The sequence below is a fragment of the Uloborus diversus genome, chromosome 5, assembly GCF_026930045.1.
Source record: "Uloborus diversus isolate 005 chromosome 5, Udiv.v.3.1, whole genome shotgun sequence".
Lineage (NCBI taxonomy): Eukaryota > Metazoa > Arthropoda > Arachnida > Araneae > Uloboridae > Uloborus > Uloborus diversus.
The window spans coordinates 14,459,716-14,475,142 of NC_072735.1; positions in this window are offsets into that span (position 1 = coordinate 14,459,716).

Consider the following 15,427-nt stretch of genomic DNA (forward strand, 5'->3'; position numbering starts at 1 on the left):
ACGTTTTGATAATCAAGCAGCGAATTAAAATTGAGCTCTACGCTTGCTATCAACCATATCGTTGCCAATACACGTGAATAAAGATGCGAATTAAATATTTTGTTCTGTGAATGGCAACATTGAATGGCATTTCATCATTTGTGATGTCACACGACAGAAGTGTAAACAATAAAAGCACAACGATTTAAGTAATTTTTTTAAAATATTAAACTTAAAAAAATTTATTTCAAAAATGGTCAGATCCTATGTTTTTTAGCATGCTCTTTCAGAAAAAAATGTCTTTAAAATTGTGGAATTGATGCTAAGTAATAATTTGAAGAATTAGGTATGAGTTTTGAAAATGCCCCTTCCACATACAGGGGTTATGGCTTAAGCATAATAATCCATATGTTCACTAAAAGTTAAAGATATGTGACTACAGCCCTAAAATTTCCCAAAATGAGTTACAATGAGTAACGAGCTAAGGTGGCAACAAGCCTTGGTATGAAATCATGTTTTATCAAAAACCTCAGCAGATTAAAACCTGTTTAGATATTTCCACAGTCTCATGTAAAATTTACTGCAATACTTCGTAAACAGCATTCAATTCAGAGATTAAATATAGTTAGATAGACTGATTAAGCTAATTGTTAAAATTTTAATTCATACATAAACTGATTTGTTTCGCATCGCATTACCTTGATAACATGTGCATTATAGCAAACTCAAGTAGAATATGCATTATTAATTTGGAATGGAAATGTCTTTAATTAACGATCTAATTTTAAGAATACGTTAGTCAGCATGAAGAGTTCTAATTAATTAGACAGTAATATAGAATGGTGAAATTAGTAGGTATATTTAGGAAATCTAATTACTTACAGTTTTATAAATATTTTAAATTTTAACAACATAAGCGGAACACAGAAGGCATATATTTTAACATAATGTATTTACTTATTTCTGCTTATAAGTTCCTTCAATTTCAGAGTCAAATTAAGGATATGAGGTAAACTATAAAAATAAATTTTTTAAAAGCTCAGAATTTTTTTTTTTTTTTGCTTTTGAAATGCAATTTTGAGTAATCACACTTGCTTTTTATCCTCACTTGACCAAAGTTGACGTTGCTCTGGTTTTTCAGATTACCATTAGAGAAGTTGTTTCTTTAATATTTATATACAGTACTGGTTAAATTATTAGAATAAAGAGTTTTTTTTGTTTTTTGTACACTATTTGTACTAAAATACTATTTATTTTACTGTTAAAGTACAGTACATACTGTACACTGATTATTACGTTATTTTAGCATAATTTAATGTTTGCAGGTGGCAGCACTGTCTGCTTTGTTTATATTCTCAGTTTATCTACCTACCAGGAACATAACCTCAATCAGCTTAAACAGTTCACTAGTTCTTTTTATTAGTGTGTTCTGTTATATTTAAAGTTAGTTTTATGCAATTAGTGAGTAGTTGTATGTGAGTATATATAATAGTGAGTATAAACAATTGTTTACCTCCTTTGTTAAAAAGTGTTAAGAAATGGTGTAAACCTCGTGAAAAGTATGCCAAAAAGACTTAAAATGCTCATCAAGAACAAGGGAATGCATACTAAATATTAGATAATCATTTCACTGTTCGTTAATGTGTCTCTAGTTATGTAATCAAATAAAAACTTTGGTTTTAAAACTGTCTTAGTCTAATAATTTGGCCAGCACTGTTGATAGCGAACTGTTTGTCGTCATAGTTACAATTCGTCTGCCGTTTGATTTAAATCATATTCTTTTCAGGGCTTAGTTCAAGCAGATTTTCCACAAAAATAGGGGGTTCTTTTTCAGTACAAAAATGCGTTTATGTAAAACTCCTTTATAGTAGATGAACTTAATCAGCAGAATTTCATCTAAATACGAAATTTTCAGATTACTAATTCCCATCATTTAAGAGTGATTTTCTTTACTAATAATAAAGCTGAAAGTATCTCTGTCCGGATCTCTGTCTGTCAGGATCTGTCTCTGTCAGGATCTGTCTTTGTCAGGATCTGTCTCTGTCAGGATCTCTGTCTGTCCGGATCTCTGTCTATCAGGATCTCTGTGACGCGCATAGCGCCTAGACCGTTCTTCCGATATTCATGAAATTCGGCACAAGGTCAGTTTGTAGCATAAGAGTGAGAACCTCGAAGCGATTTTTCGAAAATTCGATGTGGTTCTTTTTCTATTCCAATTTCAAGAACAAAACTATCACAAGATGGACGAGTAAATTACGAAATTATTATAACGTGGAACCGTAACATGGGCACAAGCCAATTGGCGAGATACGAAATTATAATAACATGGAACCGTAACATGGATACAAGCCAATTGGCGAGAAAATTCACCATACATTATTTGTTAATATACAGGCGAAACAAAAAACCTTTTAATTTTTCTATTACGGGCAAAGCCGTGCGGGTACCACTAGTAAGAAATAAAAATACATAACGTTATACGCTGTAAATGATCTTTATGATATTTGTCATAATAACCATTTCTCTTTTATGGATATGCTTCGTATTACCTATTCTAGAAAATAATCAGTCATAATATTGCGAGTACAATTTTCTTGACCATTTCCATTCGATTTCATTTGTAAAAAAAAAAAAAAAGAAAAGAAAAAACACAACAAGTAGATATAGATAGCAATTCATGATTGAGAGAAACAAAACTTGAATTCAAGGCGTCAAAGTTCAAATGAATGCTGGATGTTATTAACTTGTAAATAGCATTATTCACACAACGTGCTTGTTAACAGAGTATTGTTTATTGCTGTTATGCTGATGAGTTAACTAACCAGTTTATCATTACTAACCAGTTAACCTCACGAACAGTGTTATAATGAAAATTCTGAAATACGATGCAACGGAAAGAGCATTTTGATATAATTTTTTGGCTCAAAAGGGTTTACGCTTGTTCCCCTCGTTATCGAGGTATAAATTCGCCATCTTCGACGAAATTTTAAGAAAAGTGCCAAATTAAAAGACTTGGCGATTATTTCATGATGCCAATTTTTCACCGACGATTCCATTGACTGCAAGAGGTAGGGCATCCAGCTGCAAGGCATGGTAGATATATCTTCCATTACTTACCGCGAAGTGCATTCAAATCTGTGAAAGAATAGCAACAAAAGTGAAAGATCTTTGAATAATGAAAAATATTACTAAAATAAATTACAAAACCAAATTTCCTGAAGAAATTAAAAACAAGAAATAGCCCCCCCCCCCCCGGGAGATGATTTTCAAAACTGCAGAGTCTCCAAGATATCTTGCAATTAGTCACAATTGCCTTGTTAAACATCTGCATCGCATTAGTACATATAATAGTCGCAACTGCTGTTTATGCAATGATTCCGATTCCGATTCCGAGTCACAACTGACTACAACTGTATTTATGTCGAGGACTGCATACTAAGTGCCTTGCCTCCATTATTTTTTATACCGATAGATGGCAGCACCATCACCGGATCGAACAGTAAATGAGAATTTAGAACTAGACCAGGAGCTAATAGCTACCTGGTGCTAGCACCCCCAGAGGTATCGTTTCACTTGGAGGACATTGAGATTACAAGCATATTTAACGTCGCCCAGTCCCCTTTAATGATGACGGTGGATCTTCGACCATCGAGGTTCGAACTCACGACCCTCCGGCCCCGAATCCGACACTCTACCGATCTTATGCAATGAAAATATAGAGACGGACAAAGAACGTATACGCAAATGTTCTTCTTTGAACGAAGAAAATCTTTGCGACAGATAGTGGCGTCCCAGGGAGATGGCAATGCTGATATTTATTGACCGAATTACGTTGTCTTTAATGCTATACGTAAATTTTTCCTTTGAATTGTTGTAGATTTTTTTTTATTGTATTGTTGTTGATGAACTTACTGTTTTATACATTTTAAATTTTTTTATCATAGTTTCTTTAATGCAATGTTTTGCTCCAATATCATGTATCTGCAATACCTTCCTCTCTCCCCCCCCTCCCTCATGATGTAAATATCAAGTGCTTTTGCGATTTAAAAAAAAAAAAAACGTACTAAAACTTGATAAATTTGGCGCATTTTAACCTATAAAATCCTGTATTCCGATAACAGGGCACGAGGGTAGGTAATTTATGCGTCCAGAAACATGTTTTAGTATGCTCTTCTGTATACTACTAATTTAAATGTTTTTCACTTTTACGCTATCGTATACTTCCCTAATTAATAGAAAACATCAAGCTTACTTAATGGAACGGAAAACATTTTAAAAAGTACAACTGATATGTACGTCTCAATCTTCGTCCCAAACTAGTAGCTGCATTTGAACTTTTGTACTGATTACTGATACTGATATTTTTTATAATTTATTTTCAACATTTTTACAAATTCCAGGGCGTTTTGCAATCAACTAAGAACATTTACGTCCAAACATTCCCTCCTTAAGTCAGTAGAAAATTAGTTTCAAAAGTACAAAGTTCTGCCATTGTTAATCCCCACCCCAATTTTAAGATGATAGTATTACCAGTACACCAGTAAAAGCACTTTTCTTTCTAATGGTTTTACTATCCATTAGCTACAATATATACCTTTAAGCGATTACTGGTGAAAGAGTCCTTATAAAGAGGAGGTGTTGCAAGAGTGTCAGGGATAAAAAAAAAATGCAATATGTTTCAAAAAGGCTACTGGCATGTTATGAATAAATGTTCAGCCCAGATTTTTAATGCAATGGGGTTGTTTCCTTCAGTCAAAAGTAGTACTTTTTGTCACTGAAATTGATAGAATAAGCAAAAATATATAAATAATAATAATATGGACTCAGAAAATGCTTTCATTTTCCCAACAGAAATTTTTTAGATAATTTCTCAAACAAGGCGTGGTCTTTATGACGTCACAAATGATGCACTATGGCGCATCTTTCTGCCGCATTTCCACGTTATGATAAACAAGAAGCGAATTACAATTGCGCTCTACGCTTGCTATCAACTATATCGTTGCAATACAAGTGAGTAAAGATGTAAATTAAATATTTTGAACCGTGAATGGCAACACTGAATGGTATTGCATCATTTGTGATGTCATCGGCAGAAGCGTTAAGCGATGAAAGAGCACCGATTTAAGTAATATTTTTAAAATATTAAACTTAAAAAAATTATTTAAAAATGGTCAGATCCTATGTTTTTAAGCATGCTCTTTCAGAAAAAAAAATAAATAAATAAAAACTTGGAAAGAATCCCATTATGAACTTCACCGCTTTTGTTTTGAAACGGTTCTCCTTTGTCACCGTAGAAAGTTCACTGTAAAAGTCCGAACTAATTCTGGAAATAATAAGCAGTTAGTGTGCTTAATTTCTGCTAGTAATGTACCTGGAAGAAACAGGGTTTCCGATAAAGGACAGTATACATCCTAAAATGAGCCAGATATATTTCTAAACAATTCAGACACCTTCTTGGTTAAACATGCCTAACAAAAAAAGTCAACCGTGTTTTTGAAACAAATCAGAAACCTTCTAAGAAAAACTTAAATATGATTTTTGTAACAACTTGTTACTTTCCTGATTTAAAAGGATACCTCTTAAAGCAAATATGATCAAAACTAAGGCCCAATTGCAAGCACACACACCCAATACCTTATTTGTGAGCCATTCTTGCAAAGCTACAATATCCAGAGATTGCAGTTTGGAACTCAGCTAATCTGGAAAAGCATAAACGGGACTGAAGGCGAAACACCTAACAAAGAAGTTGAATATGATTTTTCACGTTTAGCTAAAAATGAGTTTTCACAACATTGAGAAGTGTGAAGACCTCAAATCACGTAGCTCAACAACGACGAAAGGTTGGAATTTTTGAGTGAAACAAGCGAAGAAGAAACCTGATCTCTCACAATGCTTTGTTTTAAAATCCATCACGTGACTTGGGGTCTTGGCTACACAAATGAAAGTCTTCACTCACACCATTTTATCTCTTGAACTTATCGGACTGAAGGCGAAACCGTGAAACAAGCAGAAGAAGCCAGATTTCTCACAATGCTTTGTTTTAAAATCCATCACGTGGCTTGGGATCTTGGCTACACAAATGAAAGTCTTCACTCCCACCATTTTATCTCTTAAACTTATCGGACTGAAGGCGGAACATCTAACAAAAAAGTTGAATATAACTTTTCACGTTAAGCTAAAAATGATTTTTCACAACCTTGAGAAGTCCGAAGACCCCAAATCACGTGACCCAACAATGACGAAAGGTTGGCATTTTTTGCGTGAAACAAGCAGAAGAAGCCAGATTTCTCACAATGCTCTGTTTTAAAATCCATCACGTGGCTTGGGATCTTGGCTACACAAATGAAAGTCTTCACTCCCACCATTTTATCTCTTAAACTTATCGGACTGAAGGCGAAACATGTAACAAAGAAGTTGAATATAACTTTTCTCGTTAAGCTAAAAATGATTCCTCACAACATTGAGAAGTGTGAAGACCCCAAATCACGTGACTCAACAACGACGAAAGGTTGGCATTTTTGCGTGACACAAGCGGAAGAAACCTGATTTCTCGCAATGCTTTGTTTTAAAATACATCACGTGGCTTGGGGTCTTGGCTACATAAATGAAAGTCTTTACCTCCACCATTTTATCTCTTGAACTTATCGGTCTGAAGACGAAACATCTAACAAAGAAGTTGAATATAACTTTTCACGTTTAGCTAAAAATGATTTTTCACAACCTTGAGAAGTCCGAAGACCCCAAATCACGTGACCCAACAATGACGAAAGGTTGGCATTTTTTGCGTGAAACAAGCAGAAGAAGCCAGATTTCTCACAATGCTTTGTTTTAAAATTCATCACGTGGCTTGGGATCTTGGCTACACAAATGAAAGTCTTCACTCCCACCATTTTATCTCTTAAACTTATCGGACTGAAGGCGAAACATCTAACAAAGAAGTTGAATATAACTTTTCACGTTAAGCTAAAAATGATTTCTCCCAACATTGAGAAGTGCGAAGACCCCAAATCAGGTGACTCAACAATGACGAAAGTTTGGCATTTTTTGCGTGAAACAAGCGGAAGAAGCCTGATTTCTCACAATGCTTTGGTTTAAAATCCATCACGTGGCTTGGGATCTCGGCTACACAAATGAAAGTCTTCACGCCCACCATTTTATCTCTTAAACTTATCGGACTGAAGGCGAAACATGTAACAAAGAAGTTGAATATAACTTTTCTCGTTAAGCTAAAAATGATTTCTCCCAACATTGATGTTAGGATTCAATCCTTATTTTTATTCTAAATGCGCATGTCAATATTGCGTCATATCTCCTCCCAGAAACCTTTGCGCTTTATCAAGCGCGGAGATGTCTCTTCTTGTATATGTAGTGATGGCTGTAGTATGTAGTTCAGAGTAGTCTCTAATTTTCATCTATGTGTAATTGTGATGTGTAACTATCAATAAATGTTTGTGCTTAGCAACTGTGTTTAATTCTGCCCACAATGGTTATGGGCCCAGAATATGCATCTAAAACTGCGACACTAAAATACAGTTGTGATTAAATAGCGATCTCACATCACTAAGCCTACAACGAAAGCTTTCGCTGATTTTTCGCAAGAACTTCCGTGTTCATTACTGCGTAGGCTGAGAAGCGGAAAACGCTTGAAACGAACATTAACGATGGCGCAGCTCACATCAATCGAAAAACTCGGAAAAGAAAACTATGACACTTGGAAACTTCAGATCGAAGCCGTTTTAATCAAAAATGATCACTGGGATTATGTTACAGGAAAACAAGCCATACCAGCTGAAGGAGCTACTGATGCAGAGTTAGAAGAACTATCCAAATGGATAAAGGCTGATCAAAAAGCTAGAGCTGATATAATTTTATCCATAAATCCCGATGAACTGTGTCACGTAAAGCATTGCGCTACTTCAAACGAAGTTTGGCTGAAATTGAAAGAAGTATACGAATCAAAAGGACCAGCAAAGAAGGCCACGTTGCTAAAACAACTGCTGTTCCGAAAAATGAGTGAGACTGAAAATATGTCTGAACACTTGAAAATATTCTATGACGTAGTGGATAAACTCCGTGAAATGGACATAGAAATCGCTGATGACCTTCTATCAATACTTCTTCTGTATAGCATTCCAGATACTTTCGAAAATTTCCGATGCGCAATCGAATCTCGTGATGAACTAACAAAACCGGATGCACTGAAAATAAAGTTATTGGAGGAATGGGAAGTTAGAAAAGGTAAAATTAGTCTTGATTCTCAGAAGGCATACTTTAGTTCTGTTAAAAAGACTAACTCAAACCCCAAACCAAACGCAGAGAAATTTAAGCCTAACTACAATAAACATACTAACCAGAACAGTACTTTTCGCAATTTCAAGTGCAATTATTGTTTGAAAGTTGGGCATAAAGCTTCTGAATGCCGAAAGAAATTAGCCGATAGAAGAAACAAACAAGAAGGAACTATGATGGCGAAAGTTTCTGACAGCTTGGAAAATTTACCCATTTGCCTAAGTGCAGCCCATTGCGACCCTGAAGTGTGGTGCTTGGACTCAGGTGCGACTTCTCATATGGCCCGGGATGAACATTTATTTTGCGAATTTCAAAAATGTACAAACACCTCGATAAAGCTCGCAGTAAATAAAAATGCTGAAGTAGTAGGAGTTGGATCAGTTCGCATTGTTTTGGAAGATCCGAAGGGACTAAAAACAATTCGCTTAGAAAATGTTTTATGTGTTCCTGAACTCAAATGCAATCTTATATCTACATCAAAAGCAACATCAAACAACCGCTCTGTTGTTTTCACTGAACAAAGTGCCAAAATATTTAACGCGGATGGAACTCTACTCCTAACAGCAACACGTAAAGGTGATTTGTATTTCATCAAGCCAAGGATAGAGACTGCATCAATGGTGAGTGATTTTCAAAACTGGCATCTTAAGTTTGGTCACTTAAATGAAGTGGATTTAAAGAAATTAAAATCTGATAATATGGTTCACAATTTAAATTTTGATGATAAACATTCCTTGAAAGACTGTAAAGTTTGTATCCAGTGTAAACAAACTGTGAAACCTTTCCCTAAAGAATCCAAATTTCAGAGTCAATGTCTGTTAGATCTAATCCATAGTGACGTTTGTGGACCAATGAGAGTTCCCTCACTCGGAGAATCTCGATATTTTATCACATTTATAGACAATAAATCGTGTTACGTAGAGGTATATTTTCTGAAAACCAAAGATGAAGCGAAAGATGCATTTCTTAAATATAAGGCATCTGTTGAGAATCGTTTAGAGAAGAAAATTAAAACCCTCCGTACGGATAATGGTCTCGAGTATTGCGGTAAAGAATTTGAAAAATTTCTTACGCAATGTGGTATTCGTAGAGAATATTCTGCTGTTTTAACACCACAGCAAAATGGCAAAAGTGAGCGCCAAAATCGAACACTAGTTGAGATGGCCAGGTGTTTACTCATGCAATCCCATCTCCCACAAGAGTTTTGGGCTGAAGCAATTAATTGTGCAGTTTATTTACGCAATCGTTGTCCAACGAAAGGCTTAAACGAAACAAAAACTCCCTACGAACTATTTTATGGCAGAAAGCCAACTGTGTCATACTTCAAAATCTTTGGTCAGAAAGCATTCGTTCTCGATAAACGACTAAAAGGAAAATTTGACCCAAGGTCACAAGAACACATTTTCGTTGGATATTCTACCGAATCTAAAGCATATAGGCTGTGGAATCCGAACACAAGAAAGATAGTTACAAGCCGGGATGTGAGATTTATCGATGAATATCAACGAGATACTTCATCTAACACTGAAACTGAGTTCTTTGTTGCTTTGTAAAACCCAAAAATAGATAATGAGGAATTAAGCTCTACTGAATCCAAAGAAACTGATACATCGCACCCACGCGATCCGAATCGAAACATTCGACCAGAAGCAGACGATACGTCATGTGATGAGGGGGGAAGCGATAACAGCAATAACTCAGATTCTGAATCGGATACCGTTCCAACCTTTGTACGAGCGCCTGGGAGACCAAGAAAAATAAAAACAGGCAGCCGTGGTAGACCCAGAAAGGAATATAAAATGAAAGTTCAAGATGAAGCCACTTCTTATGCTAATGAAAATGTAGAATATAATCCAAGCGTTGCCGAAGCAATGAATGGTGTTAATAGAAATGAGTGGAGAGCGGCGATGGAAAAAGAATATAATGCGCTAGTAAAAGAAAATGCATGGGAAATTGTTTCAAGAAAAAGGTAATTGGTTGTAAATGGGTATTGAAAACAAAATATAATCACGACGGAAGCATCGAAAAACTGAAAGCACGTTTAACAGCGAAAGGATGCTCGCAGCGGTACTTGATTGATTACGAACAAAATTTTTCGCCAGTTGCCAGATTAAGTTCCATCAGAACTGTAATTGCATATGGTATTCAAAACGGATTTAAAGCATATCAATTAGATTTCATTATGGCTTATGTTAATGGAGACCTAAAAGAAGAAATATATATGGAAATACCAGAAGGCTTCGAAGACAATCTCAATGATGACAAAGTCTGTTTATTGAAACGATCTCTTTACGGTCTAAAGCAATCGGGAAGGCAGTGGTACACAAAATTGGACGAAAAGTTAAAACAAATGGGATTCAAACCTCTTAATTCTGACAAATGTGTATATAAGTCAGAATCGCCTTTTGAAGCAATAATTATTGTTTATGTCGATGACTTAATCGTTCTCACAAAAAGGAAGGAGGAATATGAAGTCATTATTGACAATTTGCCAAAGTCGTTCAAAATGAAAGACTTGGGAACCTTGCATTATTGTTTGGGAATTGAATTCATTCAAAACAATGATAGTATCATCTTGTCTCAGAAGAAATACATTCAAGATGTTTTTCAAAAATTTAACATGCAAGATTGCAAACCAGTATCAACACCTATGGACAATAGTGTTAAACTAACAAATGAAATGTGTCCCGAAAATGATAAAGAACTATTTGAAATGGAAAATGTACCATATCGATCATTAATAGGATATTTAATGTATCTCTCCGTAGGAACAAGACAGGACATAACATTTGCTGTCAACTATCTAAGTCAATTTAACAATAACCCTGGAAAAGCTCATTGGATAGCTGCAAAAAGAATTTTAAGATACTTGAAAGGCTCACAAGATCGGGGCATAATATTCAAGCGTGATAGAGAAGCATTAACAGCTTTTGTGGATGCTGACTGGGCATCAAATGTGACCGACAGGAAATCCTACACAGGATCTATCTTCAAATATGCAGGTGGTGCCATATCATGGGACTCAAGAAAACAGAGGACCGTTGCATTGTCTACTACCGAGGCAGAATATATGGCCTTGTCGGAAGCAGCTAAAGAGGCTATATATTTAAGAAACTTCTTCAATGAACTGTCTCCACACACCATTAAGTCGCCAACAGTAATTAGCAGTGATAATCAATCTGCCCAGAAACTGGTGCGTAATCCTGTTTATCACTCTCGTACAAAACATATAGACATCCGTCACCATTATGTCAGAGAAGTGTACGAGAACAACCAAATAGAAATTAATTATATAAAATCTGAAGAAATGCCTGCAGATATGTTAACTAAAGCCCTTAGTAATGTTAAACATAATAATTTCTGCAAATTAATTAATTTAACGAGTTAATTTCATTAGCAATCATTTCTTTTTATCTAGCTTTAGAAATGCTGGCTCATCCAGGTAAGTATTCAAAAAAAAAAAAAGGGCCGTTGAAATGTTATAATTATATAAAATAAGCATTGAGAGGGGGGATTGTTAGGATTCAATCCTTATTTCTATTCTAAATGCGCATGTCAATATTGCGTCATATCTCCTCCCAGAAACCTTTGCGCTTCATCAAGCGCGGAGATGTCTCTTCTTGTATATGTAGTGATGGCTGTAGTATGTAGTTCAGAGTAGTCTCTAGTTTTCATCTATGTGTAATTGTGATGTGTAACTAACAATAAATGTGTGTGCTTAGCAACTGTGTTTAATTCTGCCCACAATTGAGAAGTGTGAAGACCCCAAATCACGTGACTCAAAAATGACGAAAGGTTGACATTTTTGCGTGACACAAGCGGAAGAAACCTGATTTATCGCAATGCTTTGTTTTAAAATCCATCACGTGGCTTGGGATCTTGGCTACACAAATGAAAGTCATCACTCCCACCATTTTATCTCTTAAACTTATCGGACTGAAGGCGAAACATCTAACAAAGAAGTTGAATATAACTTTTAACGTTAAGCTAAAAATGATTTTTCCCAACATTGAGAAGTGCGAAGACCGCAAATCACGTGACTCAACAATGACGAAAGGTTGGCATTTTTTGCCAACTTATCGGACTGAAGGCGAAACATCTAACAAAGAAGTTGAATATAACTTTTCACGTTTAGCTAAAAATGATTTCTCACTACATTGAGAAATATGAAGACCCCAAATCACGTGACTCAACAACGAAAAAGGGTTGGCATTTTGGCGTGAAACAAGCGGAAGAAACCTGATTTCTCATAATGCTTTGTTTTAAAATACATCACGTGGCTTGGGGTCTTGGCTACACAAATGAAAGTCTTCACTCCCTCCGTTTTGTCTCTTCTCATTGGGAGAAACTCCTAAAACCCAAGAGATCATCTGTGACGTTTTTTAATTTTCTTACAGTGTTTAAGTTAATGATAAATTACAATAGTTGAGGTAAAGCTAACCTGGAAGCATTGTGATGGCTACACATATCTTAATCACAACATCACTATGCTGCCAGGTTAGGTTTGCCTCTACTGTAGTCACGTGTTCCTAAAATTGAATAACGTTGTGACGTTATTTTGCATTAACCCAATTGACGTTATTTGACGTTTACTTAAAACAGTAACTGCCTTAGTCCTGGCTTAGGGCGATAACTTACTGCAAATTACCTAGCTTTCCCTTTAATCTTTGAGTTGAACTGCGCGATTGCTGCAGTCACAGCGCCAGTCTGGTCTACTAATTCTACACTAGCCACCAGTTTCTTTGACCCTCTTGGCTCCTTTAAGAGTTTTTCCGCCTCCAGCTCCTTAACTTCCTATTCCAGGCTGATGAGTGCTAAAAAGCACGAAACTGTAGCCCTCGGATGGAATGATTGAGCTGGCGGTGTATTTTATTTTGTGACTTAAACTTTTTTTCTGTAATTCTCTCTTTGAGCTTCGGTAAAGTTCAGGAGAAAATGTTTGGTAAATAAAACACTTATTAAAATGTTTTGTTAAAAAGATAAAACACATTCAAACCCTATAAAAGTGTATGCACATGTGTGTAACCGTATTTTGTGATAGAAAGAGAAGCAAAAATACACCTTCTCAGTAAGACACCTTTCAATTACAGCAACACTTTTTGAAGTGAACATTTTATCAAAATTTTGTCTCTTGGAAAAGTTACATTTAGTTGGATAAATTATAATTAATAGAAAACATCAAGCTTACTTAATGGAACGGAAAACATTTTAAAAAGTACAACTGATATGTACGTCTCAATCTTCGTCCCAAACTAGTAGCTGCATTTGAACTTTTGTACTGATTACTGATACTGATATTTTTTATAATTTATTTTCAACATTTTTACAAATTCCAGGGCGTTTTGCAATCAACTAAGAACATTTACGTCCAAACATTCCCTCCTTAAGTCAGTAGAAAATTAGTTTCAAAAGTACAAAGTTCTGCCATTGTTAATCCCCACCCCAATTTTAAGATGATAGTATTACCAGTACACCAGTAAAAGCACTTTTCTTTCTAATGGTTTTACTATCCATTAGCTACAATATATACCTTTAAGCGATTACTGGTGAAAGAGTCCTTATAAAGAGGAGGTGTTGCAAGAGTGTCAGGGATAAAAAAAAAATGCAATATGTTTCAAAAAGGCTACTGGCATGTTATGAATAAATGTTCAGCCCAGATTTTTAATGCAATGGGGTTGTTTCCTTCAGTCAAAAGTAGTACTTTTTGTCACTGAAATTGATAGAATAAGCAAAAATATATAAATAATAATAATATGGACTCAGAAAATGCTTTCATTTTCCCAACAGAAATTTTTTAGATAATTTCTCAAACAAGGCGTGGTCTTTATGACGTCACAAATGATGCACTATGGCGCATCTTTCTGCCGCATTTCCACGTTATGATAAACAAGAAGCGAATTACAATTGCGCTCTACGCTTGCTATCAACTATATCGTTGCAATACAAGTGAGTAAAGATGTAAATTAAATATTTTGAACCGTGAATGGCAACACTGAATGGTATTGCATCATTTGTGATGTCATCGGCAGAAGCGTTAAGCGATGAAAGAGCACCGATTTAAGTAATATTTTTAAAATATTAAACTTAAAAAAATTATTTAAAAATGGTCAGATCCTATGTTTTTAAGCATGCTCTTTCAGAAAAAAAAATAAATAAATAAAAACTTGGAAAGAATCCCATTATGAACTTCACCGCTTTTGTTTTGAAACGGTTCTCCTTTGTCACCGTAGAAAGTTCACTGTAAAAGTCCGAACTAATTCTGGAAATAATAAGCAGTTAGTGTGCTTAATTTCTGCTAGTAATGTACCTGGAAGAAACAGGGTTTCCGATAAAGGACAGTATACATCCTAAAATGAGCCAGATATATTTCTAAACAATTCAGACACCTTCTTGGTTAAACATGCCTAACAAAAAAAGTCAACCGTGTTTTTGAAACAAATCAGAAACCTTCTAAGAAAAACTTAAATATGATTTTTGTAACAACTTGTTACTTTCCTGATTTAAAAGGATACCTCTTAAAGCAAATATGATCAAAACTAAGGCCCAATTGCAAGCACACACACCCAATACCTTATTTGTGAGCCATTCTTGCAAAGCTACAATATCCAGAGATTGCAGTTTGGAACTCAGCTAATCTGGAAAAGCATAAACGGGACTGAAGGCGAAACACCTAACAAAGAAGTTGAATATGATTTTTCACGTTTAGCTAAAAATGAGTTTTCACAACATTGAGAAGTGTGAAGACCTCAAATCACGTAGCTCAACAACGACGAAAGGTTGGAATTTTTGAGTGAAACAAGCGAAGAAGAAACCTGATCTCTCACAATGCTTTGTTTTAAAATCCATCACGTGACTTGGGGTCTTGGCTACACAAATGAAAGTCTTCACTCACACCATTTTATCTCTTGAACTTATCGGACTGAAGGCGAAACCGTGAAACAAGCAGAAGAAGCCAGATTTCTCACAATGCTTTGTTTTAAAATCCATCACGTGGCTTGGGATCTTGGCTACACAAATGAAAGTCTTCACTCCCACCATTTTATCTCTTAAACTTATCGGACTGAAGGCGGAACATCTAACAAAAAAGTTGAATATAACTTTTCACGTTAAGCTAAAAATGATTTTTCACAACCTTGAGAAGTCCGAAGACCCCAAATCA